This window comes from Camellia sinensis, chromosome 15 (genome assembly GCF_055761805.1).
Source record: "Camellia sinensis isolate YWXY chromosome 15, ASM5576180v1, whole genome shotgun sequence".
Taxonomy (NCBI): domain Eukaryota; kingdom Viridiplantae; phylum Streptophyta; class Magnoliopsida; order Ericales; family Theaceae; genus Camellia; species Camellia sinensis.
This window is the reverse complement of record NC_138975.1, coordinates 110022225-110039966: the sequence shown is the minus strand read 5'-3', so window position 1 is coordinate 110039966 and position 17742 is coordinate 110022225. Positions and strand designations below refer to the sequence as shown.

Here is a 17742-nt window from a genome sequence, read left to right as displayed (position 1 = left end):
TGCTCATGCCATGCTCATGATAAAATAGTTTATCTCTCTTTTTATAAAGCATGTAATGCTAAGATGCAACAACAGATATAAAATCATTTCCATTTTAAACCATATATGTTACATGAATACAGCCTTTGTGAATCTCTAGGTGAGTGTCTGCAAGTAGGCCCTAATGCACTACCACTGTCATTTTTACCAGTAAACTGGAAGGCTCGACACCTAATCGCGTGGTTCTACACCCTCTACCCAGATTCAGAAAGTATTCATCTTTTTGCAAACAGATACATTTCCAATGAAATGAATGTAATGCAATGTCCAGTGCAACAAATAAGGACTGTGGTTCAATTTACCTAAGTCTCATGCATTTCTACAACAATCATGACTATCCTCTACGAATAGTCCAAAACAGATATTTCTAGACAGATATTTACATAATTAAATTCTAAAATTTATGATAAATACAATCTATTCCACATCTCATCAAATATGAACAACTACACTAGCTTTCATATCACCATCATGTCCGGTAACCTCTCAAGGTCCATTTCTAACCGTTACGGTTTTATTCCAACAGATAGATTAAACAAAAAATACTGTTAATGCCCAAGAAAACATCATTTTCTTTCCAAACTCATTCTCCAAGCATTATTCAACTATGACATCCTATTTTGATCAAAAGCCACAAAAGTTAAACATAATTCATTTGTTTTCTTTAAAAATGCTCTTTTGGTGGCAAACTGGTAAAAATTTCAAAACCAATCGAATCGAAGTCCCTTTTTTGTTCAAATTTAAAACATAACTATTTCATAACCTTACAAACATATTCCAAGTTTACACTTTCGCAAATTGGGCATCAACTTTTAAATTTTCTCAAAATTTCTCTTTTAAGCAAATAAATCGCAATTTTTTCAAAAATTCTAATTAAATTATATACAACTCTAAGCTCCCTCTAATTAAGTAAAAGTACATAAAGAAGTGTAGGAAAAATCCCTACCTCAAGCTAGAAGAGGAAACAAGCATAAAAATCTCAATTTTCGACTTTGTTGGATTTTGATCTCCACCGGTGAAATGCTCCTCTTGAGATGCTCATCAATTTAACCTGAAGAACTATAGGCAAAAAGTTTATAGATTTTGCTAGATCACAAAAATAAATGAGGGTTTGTGGTGTTGTTTAGAAAGAGATGAGAGAAATGAGGGAGTAGAGGAAGAGAATTGCATTATGTGTCCTGCAAAGGAAAGAAATGAATCAAGGTTGAGGGAATAGAGGTAGGCCCCCACGTAGGCTTGCTTCCTTTATTATTATTTTATTATATATATATATATATATATCCATCTTTCTCTATGTATATAATTAAAAGTACAATTAGAAACTTTATGAGATTTTGTAACCTAATTTATAAAATGATATCATTATTTCTTCACCACGAAATATATTTCGTTTGTTTGTACACATCACAAAATATAATGTTTTGCTCACCACGAAATATACACCCATTTTATTTACGACAAAAATATATATTTTTTCACCATATGGTACACACCACAAAATCAACTATCAAATATTTATTATACTCCTATATAATAAATAATAACAACTCTCAAGATAGTTATTACCAATCACATTTTAAAAGGACCAAACAGTTAAACACGAGTCATTAAATAAACTCAATTTAAATTAAATCTAAGTCATGAGTCTCACCCATAAGTCAAATATGGTCCAATTATATACCAAAATAGACCCAACAAATTTATCTCAAATCATGGTCCGAACACCCAAAACTCAATTTTTAATTCTGCTATAAATTAAACTGAACACCAATCAGTCCATGAATTTCAATAAAATAAACACTCATCAATAAATTCTGAAATTCTTATCCAACGTGCTAGACTCATGTGGGAACAACATATAAAAATTTCATAATTTTCTGAAATCGGGAACTATTTTTAAAAAATACAAAACTAAACTATTTTCGTACAGAATTTACACGGTAATCAAATCTGAATGGAAAAGGACTTTTATAGATTAGTCCACGTCATAACCATAACATATATATATATATATCGGATACACATAACATACAGGTTAGGGATCCAATCCCTTTACCATAACAGTACAGTCAAGAGTCTTAAATATTCATTACATGACAGAGACAAAAGGGTGAATCTGAAACACCCCAAAACAGTCTTGGCTTGAACAGACTCAGAACCTCGAAGTGAGGCACAATGGTTGGCTTGACAAAACGTGGGCTTAACTTGACGCTCCTAGCTTCGGTCCGGTGCCTGGCCACCTACATACATATATAAACAGTGAGCTAAAGCCCAGTGAATAACAAATGCGTAAAGGGGTTAAGAATGAATGTCCTTTCAGTAATTAAAACAGTCATTTGCATCAGTAGATCAGTTATTCAATCAATGGCTCATATTTCATGCCATAGCAGTCAATTAGAAATCATAACAATCATATGTGGTATATCCAATAGCAAAACAGTACAGTAGGTCTTAATAGACCAAGCAGTCAGTTGATGGCCATCAAACAGTAAACAGTAGTAGTTCTAAATATTGGAACCGACAGAGATCTCTGTAACAGTAATAGTAACAATAACAGTATGTTGCTATGGATGCCACGAGTACAGTTCACAAATAGGACAAACATTCATTTAGTAAATAATGTTACTTCAGAAAGCAGTACAGTCGATCATTCAGAAAATAATCATAATTGAACGTATCTTTACAACATTGTTACTCACAAATTACTGGGCTATAGACAGGCTAGTCAGCGTCCTCGGGTGCCAACCTTACACAGTTGTAGAACGAACAGACGCTAAGTTACACACTTGGGATTAATAACTTAGCCCCCTTAACTTGACTTGGTGTGGTTCTATAACATTATCCTCATTAAGATGCCTTAAACATGGCCTAGGAATGCCTAGGATGGAATGAGGATGCAAAAATGTACTTTAAAACACTTTTCAAAATTTGCTGAAAATAGCAGTCTCACTCGAGCGTGACTTACATCGCTCGAGCGGACTGCAAACTCATAAAAAAGTACTGGTTGGACATTTTTCATGCTCGATTGACGCTTGACCCACGATCGAGCGTGAGACTCAGACTCTCGCTCGAGCGCAGATTACCTCGCTCGAGCTGTAACGCCCTCAAAATTAACCCATTATATATCATTGACATTCATTATTTAAAGAAGACATTCTATTAATTCATTCATCAGAGTATTACAAAATAAAGCATTACATGTATCATCGAATAAAATGCCCTACTGGCTTACATCTTTCCAAGCCAACACTTGGATACAAAAATATGAGTTCTAACTCAATACAAGAAAAGCCCTAGGCTTGAATGTTTACATGTACTAATAATTTAAGACAGTTAACTAAAAGTAGTCTTCTTCAATCCAGAAGCCAAACCCTCCCAAGCTAATTCCTTCGAGGTAGTTTATCACCTGAACCTGAAAATGATGTTCCCATATAGGGTGAGCCACAGCCCAGTAGAAATATACTAAACCACATATAAGCAATGAATAAAGCAATAGCCTTCAACAGATGGTTAACCAAAATAATCAATTACTTCATTTTACAGACTCATGACATTATTGCCAAAGATACGTTTTACTTTCCAGTTTTATCAACATGGCTCAGAACCTGGCCAAACTTATAAGAGTGAATCACATATATCATATTCACATCCTTCCAATATTAACAACAAATGAGACTCAAGCTCAAATCAAACACTTCATACTTCCAGATTGATACACATTTTAGTGCTGTATCAATAAAACACTTCTATATAAATAAGCACACATAAAAGTGATGCTAATGGAGTCCATCCCCTATCTCCTCCCAAACAAAATCCGGTTTAGAGGTCCATCCCGTATCTTCCCCTAAACCGTGGAGTACATCCCCTATCTCCTCCCACACACAAACAATGTATGCAAATGCAATGCTCAATCAATACACGTATTTTCTGTATCAATGCCACAGTCAAAATTAATGACTTAACCAATGTGATTAGTTCCAGTTATTCCTAATCCACATGCAATGTCTACAACAATCACGACTATCCACCACCGATAGCCCAAAACAGTTATTTCTAAACTGAAAATAACTATGTCCACAATTCAATAGACAATGATTCAAATTATCCAATTATGCCATTTAATCAATGAATTCCCCAATTTCATGAATTTAACCATCTTTTCCCAATTCCATGAATTACTTATACAAATCAATTCAATAATTCAACTAAGGTTTTTCCCAAAATTTACCAAAGTATTCCCAACATATTAAAATACCAAAACTTAGAACATAACCTATAAAATGGAGTAGGAAATCCCTACCTCAAAGAAAACAACCCAAAAGGTGAAGAAAGAGATGAGTGCCCAAATACCAAAGTGCTCCAAATCGCCAAATGCTCAGATTACATGGTAGCCCTTGCCTCACTCTATCTTTTATATGAAGGATCTAGGGTAGAAACACACCCTAAGTGGATCAAATCTAAGAAAGAAGGTGAGTAGGGAGAGAGAGAAGTCGGACCTAGGGTTTGGAATCAAAAGAAAATGAAAAAGACTGATCAAATCCCGCTGCTGTGTATATAAACTGGACAGGCTCGCTCGAGCGAAGACTTGGTCGCTCGAGCGACCAGACACAGAGAAACTACGCTCGAGCCAAGGAAGCCTTGCTCGAGCCAACAACTCAAATGCTCGCTCGAGCGAAAGAAAGCTCGGTCGAGCGAAGAACTCAAACCCTCAGGTCTGAACCCAGACACACGCTCGAGCGAAGGAACTATAGCTCGAGCGAAGGATGAACTAACTCGCTCGAGCGAAGAAAAGCTCGCTCGAGCCAAGAATGCACAGCTACAGGTCCAAATCAAACACTACCTCTCGCTCGAGCGAACAACTCCTCGCTCGAGCGAAGAACCAAAAACCTGGACAGCAACTCTTGGTTTCTAAACCCAACCAACCTGAAACAAACCTGCCCAAAACATCCTATAATTCCAAATGAGAAAATAAGGAATAACAACAACTACCATTATACAATGACAGAATCTACGGAACAGTCCGGATACAATAATTAAATGGGAAAAGACCGGGGTCGCTATAACCTCCCCCCCTTCAAAGAATTTCGTCCCCGAAATTAGGCACAAATTTGAAAACATGTTTTTTTTTTCAATACCCAAAGATAGTATATAACAATAATAAACAACTTGACCAAATACTGGTCACTTTATCTCTTTATCAAGAGGCATCCCACAATATATATAAAACAACATATATTTCAACCTGCACCACTATTATGCATTATTCCTTTCAATGTTAACAATTTCCATATCATATTCAACTGCATGATATATATACCACATCCAACAATGTAATCAACATATACAATGTTACACTAATCTTACTATAATGAAATTTACCAAAACATACTCAATGTTTTACAACTTAAGACATATGTAAAGCTCTTAAGTTCAACAATATAACAGAATCTAATTATAAGATTACAAATCAACAAACATGTCCGGATATTTCTCGCGGACTTCCAATTCACGTTCCCAAGTGGCTTCCTCCATTCCGTGGTGTTTCCACAAAACTTTGACCAAAGGGATGGTTTTGCCTCGCAAAACTTGATCCCGCCTATCCAAGACCCGAACCGGTCTCTCCTCATACGAAATATCCTCATCAACCACTAAATCGGTCCAATCCAACACATGTGATGGGTCTGGCTCATACTTCCGAAGCATACTCACATGAAACACGTCATGTACTCCAGACAACTGCGGCGGCAAAGCTAAACGATAAGCAGCCTCGCCAATCCTCTCAAGGATCTCAAACGGACCAATGAATCGAGGGGACAACTTCCCATTCTTCCCAAACCTCATCAAACCCCGTTTAGGTGATATCTTCAGAAAGACATGATCACCCTCCACAAACACCAAGGGTCTCCTCCTACGGTCGGCATAAGATTTCTGACGACTCTGTGCTGTAACAAGTCTCTTACGGATAAGCTCAACTTTCTCCGTCGTTTCCCTCACCAACTCCGGACCCAACAGAGGTGCATCACCCACCTCAGCCCAACAAACAGGAGATCTACACGGTCGACCATACAAGGCCTCAAAAGGTGCCATACCAATACTAGACTGGAAACTGTTGTTATAGGCAAACTCCACCAACGGTAAGTGCCTCTCCCACGACCCACTAAAGTCTAGAACACAACCCCGTAGCATATCCTCAAGTATCTGAATAGTACGCTCGGACTGTCCATCAGTCTGAGGATGATAAGCCGTGCTAAAGGTCAACTTAGTGCCTAAGGCACTCTGCAAACTCTGCCACAACCTGGCAGTAAAACGAGGATCTCTATCTGAGACGATCGTCACTGGGACCCCGTGCAATCTCACTATGTCCCGAATATACAAGTCGGCAAGATGATCTACCGAATCTCTCACACGCATAGAAATAAAGTGCGCCGACTTAGTCAACCGATCTACAACCACCCAAATAGCATCACTACCCCGCTGAGTCCTCGGAAGACCCACAACGAAGTCCATAGTGACGTGTTCCCACTTCCACTCAGCAATAGGCAAGGGTTGCAATAAACCCGCTGGCCTCTGATGTTCAGCCTTCACTTGCTGACAAGTAAGGCACTTAGATACGAAAGTTGCCACATCTCTCTTCATACCCCGCCACCAGAACTGACGACCCAAATCCCGATACATCTTAGTGCCTCCCGGATGCACCGCAAGGCGTGAATGATGAAACTCTCGGAGTACCTCCTCTCGGCAAGACTCCGGCACAAACAGACGGTCACGGTATCTCACACTCAGGTCGGAAAATACCATCAAACCCTTCTCAACCTTCCCACCGGAAATCTTTTCACGGAGAGATTCTACCTCAAGGTCACCTCTCTGAGCCTCTAACACTCGAGTCACAAGTGTAGGCTGAACAACAACAGAAAACAAGACCGCAGCCTCAATGGATTCACCTAGAAATAAATCAAACTCTCCAAGTGCACCCAACATCTCCCACTCTCGGATGGCTATGCTAGCTATGTCACCAACAGGTTTCCTGCTAAGGGCATCGGCCACCACATTGGCCTTTCCCGGATGATAATGCAACTCAAAGTCATCATCCTCTATAAATTCCATCCACCTTCTCTGCCTCAAGTTCAAGTCTTTCTGAGTAAACAAATACTTCAGACTCTTATGATCCGAGAACACCTCGAACCTCTCACCATAAAGATAATGCCTCCAAATCTTCAAGGCAAATATCACAGCTGCTAACTCTAGATCATGTGTAGGGTAATTCTGCTCGTGAATTTTCAACTGACGAGAGCCATAGGCAACTACCTTCCCTTCTTGCATTAACACACAACCCAGACCCTCTCGTGAGGCGTCACAATAGACTGCATAACCCAACCCTCTCTCTGGAATAATCAATACTGGAGCGGTGGTCAGTCTAACTTTCAATTCCTGAAACGACTTTTCACAAGTCTCACTCCATACAAATTTGACTCCCTTCCGAGTCAGTCTAGTCAACGGTGATGCTAACCTGGAGAAATCTTTCACAAATCGACGGTAATACCCAGCTAATCCCAGAAAACTGCGGATCTCAAATACACTCTTAGGCTGTGCCCAATCCTGCACTGCCTCTACCTTGGATGTATCAACAGACACTCCTTCACCGGATACCACATGACCTAAGAATTTGACTTCCCTCAGCCAGAACTCACACTTCCCAAACTTGGCATACAGCTTATGGACTCTAAGTAACTCAAGCACCACCCTCAAGTGTGCCTCGTGCTCCTCCTCAGAAGGCGAATAGATAAGGATGTCGTCCACAAAAACGACTACAAACCGATCCAAGAATTCCCGAAAAATCCGGTTCATCAAGTCCATAAAGACTGCCGGTGCATTGGTGAGCCCGAATGGCATCACCAAAAACTCATAATGGCCATACCGCGTACGGAATGCCGTCTTCGGAATATCCTCTTCCCTGACCCTCAACTGGTGGTAACCCGATCTCAAGTCTATCTTAGAGAAACAACGGGAACCCTTCAACTGGTCAAACAGATCATCTATACGAGGCATAGGATACTTATTCTTAACCGTAGCCCGATTCAATTTCCGATAATCTATACAAAGTCTCAAAGCACCATCTTTCTTTTTAACAAAGAGGGCCGGTGCTCCCCACGGCGAAACGCTAGGACGTATAAAGCCCTTATCTAGCAACTCCTGGAGTTGGATCTTCAACTCAACTAACTCAGCTGGGGCAAAACGATAAGGTGCCATAGAAATCGGCGCCGTGCCGGGCACCAGGTCAATGGAGAACTCAATCTCTCGATGCGGTGGCAAACCAACAAGATCCTCGGGAAAAACATCCGAGTACTCACGAACCACCCTTGGCAACACAATCTGAGTCTCAACATCCTCACTAATCGACAGGTTAGCAAGTAGACCACTAAGCTCACTCCGTCCTCGTGGAACATACCCCGGTGGTAACACATCACCAACCCGGTCCCCCAGAAAATGAAAATACTCTCCGCTCACGGTACAACAAGTGACCCTCTGGCGGTAGCAATCAATAACTGCCCGGTATGACGATAACCAGTCCATACCCAAAATAACATCGAAACCTCTCATAGGCATAACGACAAAGGAAAATGGAATTCTATGATAATCAACCTCTATATCACAACCCCTAACACCTTGTTTCAAAATCAATTCACCCCCAAGAGGTGACACTACACAAATAGGAGATGCTAGCTGTGCTAACTCCAACTCCAAAACAGATGCAAATGCAGCAGACACAAAGGAATGAGATGCACCCGTATCAATCAAAACATTAGCAACCAAGTTGCAAAACAAGAAGGTACCTCTCACAACTGATGGAGTCGGTACAAGATCCTGCGCGGTAACAGCGTACACGCGCCCAGACGACCTCTGATCAACCTGCTCAACCCTAGGAGCATAAGATTGCTGCACCGACTGAGATGATGAAGCCCCCTGATTGGCCTTTGAGGCCTGACCCGACTGAGCTGGCTGCTGACCCTGAATCGGCCTCAAACCAGATGCACCAGGTGTGCCACCCAACTGTGGGCAATACCTCTTCATGTGCCCTGGCTGACCACACTGATAACACGAGAGTGGCTGACCTCTACCCTGACTCTGGCTCTGAGATCGAGCCGAAGAAGATGCTGCTCTCTGAACTCCTCCCCTCTGAGGACAAACTGGAGACTTGTGGCCCAGCTGGCCACACTTGAAACAGGTAATGTCTCCCTGACTGCCTTTCCCCGAACTAGCACTCGGTACAGGAAAATTCGATCTAGCAAAGCTACCCTGAGACTGTTGGGGATTAAAACCCTTCTGTCTCCTACCATCACTCTGACTATCCTGACTCCTCTTGGAGCCCTTCTGCCCTTCCTCCTCCTCCTGCATCATGATCTCCATATGGGCTGCAGCATCAACCATACGCCCATAATCCCGAATCATAGTTCCCCCAACTCTCAGCTTGAGGCCACGCCTCAACTTCTTCTCAAACTCAATACAACGGCGTTCCTCAGACGCCACCAACTCAGGTGCAAACCTGGACAAACTAGTAAATGCAGCCTCAAATTCGGCCACTGAAGAACTCGCCTGCTTAAGCTGACAAAACTGGTCTCGCAGCTTCTCCCTGACTGCTGGAGATAAAAACTTCTCCTGGAAAGCATTCACAAAAGCCTCCCATGTACCTCCTATACGCCCCTTAGTAAACTTCCACCACTGACCTGCATCCCCCTTCAACTGGAAAGATGCCAAGGTCACTTTCAACCCCTCGTCTTCGATGCCAAGCATCTCAAACGTCTTCGTTGTTTGTTCGAGCCATTCATCTGCCTTAAGTGGCTCTTTAGGATCACCCACAAATTCATCCGGATTGGACCGGAAGAACTCCCTCTTCAGAAAGGAAGGTCCCGCATCCGCAATACCAGCCTGAGCTTGATTCTCAGCTCTAAGAATGCCTACTGACTCCCTGAATGCCCTTGCTATCTCTCGGGCTAGAGCGCCCATAGCCTGCTGGCCTACTGGCTCGGCCACATTAGCCTGGCCAATTCCCTCTTGAACTGCCGGAATCTCTTCTGGCACAGGCAACTCCTGCCTACCCGACCTACCACGCCTACCGCGTCCTCGTCCTCGTCCTGACATCCTAATAAAGGAAACAAAGACATTAGCACATTAATAAATGTGCCGAAGCTAAACACTCGCGTCCTAATTCAATGGGCAACAATAATTCATTCCACGTAAGCACATAATCACATAAGCACCTACGAATTTCATTCCCGGATAATGATAGTCCCAAAGGGTTACTATAGTTCCGGTTGGAAGCAGCAGTGATCAAGTGCCTTTCCAACAAGACTACAAGAAACTCAAGGGTCCAATCAACATCCTAGAAACTACATTCCATACCCACATAATCACATAAACATGTTATCACATAAGCATATAACATTACACTAAGTCTCTATCAAACGAGACGAACCCAATGTAATACTAATCACTTCCCACGTACCCAAAGTATTCAAACCCGGTACGCTCTGATACCAAGTTGTAACGCCCTCAAAATTAACCCATTATATATCATTGACATTCATTATTTAAAGAAGACATTCTATTAATTCATTCATCAGAGTATTACAAAATAAAGCATTACATGTATCATCGAATAAAATGCCCTACTGGCTTACATCTTTCCAAGCCAACACTTGGATACAAAAATATGAGTTCTAACTCAATACAAGAAAAGCCCTAGGCTTGAATGTTTACATGTACTAATAATTTAAGACAGTTAACTAAAAGTAGTCTTCTTCAATCCAGAAGCCAAACCCTCCCAAGCTAATTCCTTCGAGGTAGTTTATCACCTGAACCTGAAAATGATGTTCCCATATAGGGTGAGCCACAGCCCAGTAGAAATATACTAAACCACATATAAGCAATGAATAAAGCAATAGCCTTCAACAGATGGTTAACCAAAATAATCAATTACTTCATTTTACAGACTCATGACATTATTGCCAAAGATACGTTTTACTTTCCAGTTTTATCAACATGGCTCAGAACCTGGCCAAACTTATAACAGTGAATCACATATATCATATTCACATCCTTCCAATATTAACAACAAATGAGACTCAAGCTCAAATCAAACACTTCATACTTCCATATTGATACACATTTTAGTGCTGTATCAATAAAACACTTCTATATAAATAAGCACACATAAAAGTGATGCTAATGGAGTCCATCCCCTATCTCCTCCCAAACAAAATCCGGTTTAGAGGTCCATCCCCTATCTTCCCCTAAACCGTGGAGTACATCCCCTATCTCCTCCCACACACAAACAATGTATGCAAATGCAATGCTCAATCAATACACGTATTTTCTGTATCAATGTCACAGTCAAAATTAATGACTTAACCAATGTGATTAGTTCCAGTTATTCCTAATCCACATGCAATGTCTACAACAATCACGACTATCCACCACCGATAGCCCAAAACAGTTATTTCTAAACTGAAAATAACTATGTCCACAATTCAATAGACAATGATTCAAATTATCCAATTATGCCATTTAATCAATGAATTCCCCAATTTCATGAATTTAACCATCTTTTCCCAATTCCATGAATTACTTATACAAATCAATTCAATAATTCAACTAAGGTTTTTCCCAAAATTTACCAAAGTATTCCCAACATATTAAAATACCAAAACTTAGAACATAACCTATAAAATGGAGTAGGAAATCCATACCTCAAAGAAAACAACCCAAAAGGTGAAGAAAGAGATGAGTGCCCAAATACCAAAGTGCTCCAAATCGCCAAATGCTCAGATTACATGGTAGCCCTTGCCTCACTCTATCTTTTATATGAAGGATCTAGGGTAGAAACACACCCTAAGTGGATCAAATCTAAGAAAGAAGGTGAGTAGGGAGAGAGAGAAGTCGGACCTAGGGTTTGGAATCAAAAGAAAATGAAAAAGACTGATCAAATCCCGCTGCTGTGTATATAAACTGGACAGGCTCGCTCGAGCGAAGACTTGGTCGCTCGAGCGACCAGACACAGAGAAACTACGCTCGAGCCAAGGAAGCCTTGCTCGAGCCAACAACTCAAATGCTCGCTCGAGCGAAAGAAAGCTCGGTCGAGCGAAGAACTCAAACCCTCAGGTCTGAACCCAGACACACGCTCGAGCGAAGGAACTATAGCTCGAGCGAAGGATGAACTAACTCACTCGAGCGAAGAAAAGCTCGCTCGAGCCAAGAATGCACAGCTACAGGTCCAAATCAAACACTACCTCTCGCTCGAGCGAACAACTCCTCGCTTGAGCGAAGAACCAAAAACCTGGACAGCAACTCTTGGTTTCTAAACCCAACCAACCTGAAACAAACCTGCCCAAAACATCCTATAATTCCAAATGAGAAAATAAGGAATAACAACAACAACCATTATACAATGACAGAATCTACGGAACAGTCCGGATACAATAATTAAATGGGAAAAGACCGGGGTCGCTATACGAGCAAACTGCAAAACACATGAACTTCTGGGCATATGCATTTCACGCTCGAGCGTGACTCTCAACGCTCGAGCAGAAGTGCATGTACTCAGAGTGTACGCTCGAGCGTGAAGTCCTCCACTCGAGCATGGATCAAAATCTGGAATTTCCAAATTGATCTCCAAGCACAAAACTCAACCTTTAAAGCTTCAAACTCGATCCTTCTGGGGCAATTTTCTGGAAAACACGTACAAACTCATAATACAACATGTTTTAAAGATCATTTCATAAAATCAAGCCCAAAGGTGTGACAGTTGAACACAATTTTTGATGAAACTTGAAGAACAATGCAAGAACATAACATGCATGTGTTCCCATGAACTCTAATGCTCCAAAGCATGATCAAATGCAAGCTCAAACTCAAAAACATGGTAAATTTCTAGAGTACAACCACAATATGGACATGCATGCAAGGATTTCATGAAAACAACCTCAAAATTCTATGATATGGACATGCATGCATGAATTCACTCTCAAATCAACACTTTGAGCTAATTCTTGACTCTGATCACCAATTGAACATAATTTCAATGAAACTATCATGAACAATGCATGTAACAACTTAATTTCATAATCAAGAGAATGAATTTCCTACCTTAAGTCTTGAATTCCAAATGTAGAAGCCTAATTCCTCAAGTCTCCTTCAAATTCTTCTAAATTTCAAGCCAAACTCTTGTTGAATCTATTTTCCTTCTAACTCTCTCTCTCTCTCTCACAGTTTTGGTCTAGAAGATGAAATGAAGAATGGTGCCAAACAAGTGTAAAGTGTGAGAAGAAAAGGCCTTGAATTAATCCACTTAGTGGCAAAAGTGTAAATACTCTATATTCAATTAATCCAACATTATTTAACCTAATTTAATCATTCCAAATCGGATTTTAATTAAACCTACCATAAAATCACATAAATCCTAATTAGTATATAACACTAATCAATTTCTGATTCGACCGCCGATAAGGCTTTCAATTCACAATTCGAAATCAAAATATGAACAAATCATTCAGTAACAAACAGCTAGAAATGCATTCTACATAACACACTCATGTAATCAAATTAGAATTTCGTTTTAATCAATTACTTATCATGCTTAAACATAATTTAACGTTAATCAGAGGTGAGGGTTGTCACAACACTATTCTTATGTTTTTATCTATGCTTTAAGTCCCTATAGCTTAGAACTCGTGTCACTTTGATCCCTGACTTTTCAATTATAACAAATTTGACCATGAATATTGAATCTTGTTCTAGATAAGAACAATTGAAAATATTATTGATTAATTTCACAAGCAAAAACGTCAACTTGATAGTATATAAACTAATTTGATAAAAATAAATGTCAAAAAATTATTTTTAAATTTTTAAAAATTATTTTTAACCACAAAAGATAAAATTATGTAAAATTGATAAATCTTTTAAACATTTATTTTTTTTTACTAAATTAATTTTTATTATGTGTTTGGATGATGATTATGTAATGGGTGGTTATTAGAAAATTAATGTGTAATCGATATATTTAATATATGAAATGTTTTTAGTTTTGGATTTTTTGATTTAATGGATTGGTTTAAGGGAAAATCAGTTTAAGGTCCCTATCCAACTTTTAGTAATGGATTAGGTCCACAATGTGTTCTTTTGTAGCCTAAGGTCCCTCAATGTTATTTTAGAGTGTAAAATACCTGTCTTACCCTTGTTTATAATATACGTTGTTTTCAATTTGGCAGCTAAAGATCATATTGATATTTTGTGGGAGATTACGTGAGGATGAATTTGACGATTCAGATTTTTGTGGAGATTTTCTAGGGTTTTGTAGGTGTTGAAATCCTGTTCGTTGTTTGTAGTTGTTGAAATCCTGTACGAGTTGAAATCATGTTCGTTGTTTGTAGGTGTTGATTGATCGTGTAGGAGTTGAAATCTGGTTCATTGTGTTTGATTTGATTTCATGTGGAGTTGAAATAGATAAGTTTTCAATTTTTGATTTGATTTGATCGTGTAGGTGTTGAATTAGGTTTTTGTTTTTAGTTTTGATCAATGTGAGAGAGACGAACTCAGTGTTGTTCTTTTTGATTTTTGAAGTTAATTTTTCATTATCTATTATTGATGAATTTTCGATGGAGTTGATTTTGATTTTTGGAGTTGCTTTTTCATTCTCTGTCAACATGGTTATGAGTTCCTTTTTGGTGCTCTGTTTTTCTGCGTTTTGTGCTCTGTTTTTTGTTCACTTTGCATTTTTTGTGTAGTGCAGAGAAAATTGCAGGTTTGTTACTATAATTGAACTCAAATCACAGAGAAAATTGTAAACTTGTAGTGCAGTGAAAATCACAGAGAAAATTGTAAGTAGGCAGAGAAATTTACAGACGTAGCAATAGAGCAGTAAATGTTTTGTTTTTTTTTTAAATTTTTTTTGAATTAAGTGTTTTGTGAACATAACAGATTTTCTCTGTGATTTTTTTATGTGCTTGTGTTTAATATATTTTTGTCTCTTGATGTTAATGTGTTTTTGTTTTTGTTATATTGAAAGTGAATATAAGTTCACAAATTTCTCTGGACTTTTCTTTGTAGTCCAGAGAAAATCATATGATTGTATTACAAATGATAAGTATTACAAATTTCTCTGGACTTATATGTTGTGTTTTTATATGTTTGCACTTTTCAAAGTTTTCTGATATGTTTTCTTTGCACTTTTCATTTTTTTTTTTTTTTTGCACTATTCATGTTTCTGGACTTTTCTTTGTAGTATAGAGAAAATCATAGGTTTGTTATTATAATCCAATGAAAATGACAGAGAAAATGTTAAGCTTGTAGTTGAGTGAAAATCACCCTTGAAGTTGGTGTCTTGATCTTGATGCTTATTGGTTCTTCAAGGTAGCAACAGAGAAAATTACAGAGAAAATTACCTTGACAGAGAAAATTACCTTGTAATCCCAGAGAAAATTACAAGGTAGCAATGATTACACAACAGAGAAAATTACAAGGTAGCAACATAAACATGACAGAGAAAATTACACGACAGAGAAATTTTGAGGAAATGGTGCATTGAACAAAATAAATATGCCATAGAAAATTAGACACAAGACATAAACATAAGTTCACAAATTTCTCTGGACTTTTCTTTGTAGTCCAGAGAAAATCATATGATTGTATTACAAATGATAAGTATTACAAATTTCTCTGGACTTATATGTTGTGTTTTTATATGTTTGCACTTTTCAAAGTTTTCTGATATGTTTTCTTTGCACTTTTCATTTTTTTTTTTTTGCACTATTCATGTTTCTGGACTTTTCTTTGTAGTATAGAGAAAATCATAGGTTTGTTATTATAATCCAATGAGAATGACAGAGAAAATGTTAAGCTTGTAGTTGAGTGAAAATCACCCTTGAAGTTGGTGTCTTGATCTTGATGCTTATTGGTTCTTCAAGGTAGCAACAGAGAAAATTACAGAGAAAATTACCTTGACAGAGAAAATTACCTTGTAATCCCAGAGAAAATTACAAGGTAGCATTGAACAAAATAAATATGCCATAGAAAATTAGACACAAGACATAAACATAATGTGGCCAGAGAAAATTATAAATGCTGCCAAAGAAAATTAGACACACAAGTAAGAAAAGTAATTTGGCCAGAGAAAATTATAAATGCCAGAGAAAATTAGCCACACCAATAGAGTAGTAGCAAGCCAGAGAAATTTACAAAAACAAGAACACAAGAAGCTTCAATAAGAAGCCCCAAATGTACAGAAAGCAGTTCAATTTTGACAGTTGGAAGGAAAGCAACCCATCATCAGTTGGAAGCAAAGAAATTCTGGACTTCCCAGGAATTTCTCTGGATTCAACCCAGAGAAATTTCAAATTTCTCTGGTCCAGAATTTCTCTGGAACGATAAAACTCTGATTTTATCAATTTGTCATTGGTTTTGCTGCTGCTGATTCAATCACAATTTCCTGCACAAACAAATTAATAGTTCTTCTATGAGTTTGTGATAGATTTTCTTTAAACTTAATGGTATGAATTTCTCTGGGTTGAATCCAGAGAAAATTCAAATTTCTCTGGGTTGAATCCAGAGAAAATTCAAATTTCTCTGGATTACTTTAAGCCTTCCTCTACTGCTGCCTCTTCCTCAAGCTTCTTTTTCCAATATTCTTCAAGTAGGGGTCCAAATATTGCTTTTCCAGAAAAAACTCCAATTCTACTAAACCCAAAAAATCAAAAGACGTTATATTCAACACTCAGAGAAATTTTGAACCTGAAGATGTTATATTCAACACTGGATATATATATATATATATGTGCTGACATTGTATATATATATATGTATGTATCATATATATATATATATGTTTGCAACCATAGATAAGATAACCAAGAGTGACTGTTTGATTATGGTTGCAAATGGTCTTAATTGATTAATTATCATATATATACTAGTCAAGACAGTAAGCAACAAATTGTATATATATATATATATATATGTATGTATCATATATATATACATCTATTAAATTTTTTTGAAAAGAAAAAATAATAATGCATACATGTCGAAGAAGATCTGGAGTCGAGAATCGAAGCTCTGATCAATGACTTGAGACCAATACTCGTAAAGCTCATCTCTGCTGATCTTGTCAACATTCAACTCATTTGAAGATGAACAGACGTAGGGTATTTTGGTCCAAGAAATTGATAAAATGCGTGGGTATTTTGGTTAGGGACCTGAGGCAGTATTACATTTTTTAATGTCCTTTATGCAGAAAATTGTTATTATTAGGGAGCTTAAAAAAAAAACCCCTTGGTTTAATAATGATATCAAAGTTGTCGCCATATTTGACTTTTATAAAAAATATAAACTAATTTAATGAAAATAAAAACAATTACCCGTTAAATGATCATCATCCAAACACATAATTAAAATTAATTTGGTAAAATAAATAAATGTCTAAAAGATATATTAATTTTACATAATTTTTTCTTTAGTGTGTAAAAATAATTTTTACAAATTTAAAAATATTTTTTTGGATATTTATTTTTGTCAAATTAATTTATATTTTATCAAATTGATGATTTTGCCTTTGAAATTAAGCAATTATATCTTCAATTATCCTCATATGGAACAAGATTCAAAATTCAAGGTCAAATGTGTCACAATTGAAAAGTCATGGATCAAAGTGAC

General features: G+C 37.9%; 1 long non-coding RNA gene across 1 annotated transcript; it reads right to left on the bottom strand.

Annotated features, from left to right (window-relative positions):
• Window positions 1-16215: 16215 nt before the first annotated feature.
• Window positions 16216-17344, bottom strand: LOC145813566 (uncharacterized). Its single transcript, XR_014356718.1, has 2 exons — window positions 17111-17344; window positions 16216-16519 (listed from the first exon to the last, which is right to left on the bottom strand). It is a non-coding gene; the product is annotated as an uncharacterized LOC145813566 (long non-coding RNA).
• Between the last annotated feature and the right edge of the window lie 398 nt (window positions 17345-17742).